This window comes from Triticum aestivum, chromosome 7B, assembly GCF_018294505.1.
Source record: "Triticum aestivum cultivar Chinese Spring chromosome 7B, IWGSC CS RefSeq v2.1, whole genome shotgun sequence".
In the NCBI taxonomy this organism is placed as follows: Eukaryota; Viridiplantae; Streptophyta; class Magnoliopsida; order Poales; family Poaceae; genus Triticum; species Triticum aestivum.
Window position 1 is genome coordinate 295,584,688 of NC_057813.1, and position 2,383 is coordinate 295,587,070.

The following is a 2,383-nucleotide window of genomic DNA, read 5'->3' on the forward strand; positions in this document are numbered from 1 at the left end:
CGAGAATGAAGCGGCGCCCACAGACGTCACCATTGCCTACCCCGACCCATGACCGGCAGCATGGTGTTCACCCGGCACTGCACCGCCAACCACCTAACTCGATCAAACCACCACCGCGGCCACACATCGGCGTCCTTCGCCCCCCAAACGCCCAAAATCCACTAACGGTGCAGGAAAACAGCAGATCTCTCGGTAGGGGTCCCGGCGTAGCTGCAAGTCTTAGATCGAAGGTCGCACTGGGCATTTACCAGGTTCGGGCCTTCGCGGACTAATACCCTACATCCAGCTCGTGTTTGTTATTCATGGTGGAGAGATACCTTGTGCGAGATGTTACAATGGTGTAGTTAAGATGACTACCAAGACTTGGTCTATATGAGAATAGGTGGGAATGAAAACTCCCTAGCCTCCCCTTATGCACACGGTGGAGGGCAGGGTTTTTACAGAGGAAGATGTGATCTAGGGCGGCCGCCCCCACCAGCTTGGAGGTTAAGATGATCACCAGGTGTCAAGGTTACATCCGACAGATCTCCCGAGCTGGTGATCTTGGCTAGATGGTAACAGGATGAACAAGAGGCACGATGTTTATCCAGGTTCTGGCCCTCTCGAGCAGGTAAAACTCTATGTCCTACTTTTGTTGTATTGATTGTGATGGAGTATAAAGTACAACGTGATCTACCTTGAGATTGTATGAATGTGTCTATCCTCTCCCTACGAGCTAAACCCCTCGACTTATATAGGGGCTGGGGATATGATGAGGACATCAATATCATTGTTACACCCACAGCCCCTGCTGCTATACATACTGGACCAATTACTAGATCTCGCGCATGCCAATTGAATTACCAGGTACTTTCGTTTCTTGGTGACAATTCTAATGTTCACAAGAATATGATGCTGCCAAAATTTGTAACATCCCAAAATTCTAAATTTTGGAATGTTATATTAAATAGATAGCTTTGATAGATTGTTTGATTGATTGAGTGAAGTTGAGTGAAATTTGAAACTTTTTGAAAGTTATATGAGAGGGAATAAAAGGACTTTCCCAAACTTTCACCTTGCTTTTATGATCTTCATGAATTCAAATTCTTTTCATCACAAAACCCTAGAGAGAAGATGACATGACTTCTTCCATATATTTAAATGAACAGGTGAAAGTGCTAGTTATCGACTAGAGGGGGGGTGAATAGGCGATTTTTATCAAAGTCTTCAAAACGTGGCAGTTTCGAAGACAAACAATAGAAATAACCTAATTGATATGCAGCGGAAGATAAACTACAACAAGCAAGCCATAGTCAAGTATGCAATAGCGTTAACGTACGAAGACTGATAGCAGCTAGGTAATAGGATCAGGATGGAAGATAGTATGAAGCCAATCAACAATAGTAGTCAAGCAATGAAGTCAATCAGATAAGACAGATAAGCAAATGACTTCACGAAGACAAACTCAAAGTAAAGGAGGGAAGAGATAGAACCAGTCACTTGTTGAAGACACAGGATTTGTTGGACCAGTTCCAGTTGCTGTGACAACTGTACGTCTGGTTAGGGAGGCTGAGATTCAACTCAGAAGACCGTGTCTTCACCTTATTCCCCTTGAGCTAAGGACACTTAGTCCTCGCCCAATCACTCTGGTAAGTCTTCAAGGTAGACTTTCGAACCTTCACAGACTTCGTTCACTCGGCAATCCACAATGACTCTTGGATGCTCAGAACGCGACGCCTAACCGGCTGGAGGATGCACAGTCCTCAAGTGTAACAAGTCTTCAGGTCACACAGACAGAAAGACTTCAGTGATGCCTAACACTCTTTGGCTCTGGGTGTTTGGGCTTTGTCCTCGCAAGGATTTCTCTCTCTCAAATGCTTCGAGGTGGGTTGCTCTTAAACGACAAAAGCCGTATACTAACTCTGAGCAGCCACCAATTTATGGTGTAGGGGGTGGGCTATTTATAGCCACAAGGCAACCCGACCTGATTTGTCCGAAATGACCCTGGGTCACTAAGGAACTGACACGTGTTCCAACGGTCAGATTTCAAACACACGCGGCAACTTTACTTGGGCTACAAGCAAAGCTGACTCATCCAACTCTGGATAAGATTTGCTCTCATTGTCTTCGCTCGAAGACATAGGATTTGGGTTGAGCATCACTTCAGTCACTCTGACTTAGTTCACTTGGACCCCACTTAACAGTACGGTGGTTCCCATGACTCAACAAAGAAGAAAAAGGAAACAACGAAACCACACAGTCTTCGCGCTCCATAGTCTTCACGCAATGTCTTCTCATGTCATAGTCTTTAATATGAATATCTTCTCATACCATCGTTGTCTTCAATGTCTTCATACATTTTTAGGGGTCATCTCCGGTAGGTAAACCGAATCAATGAGGGACA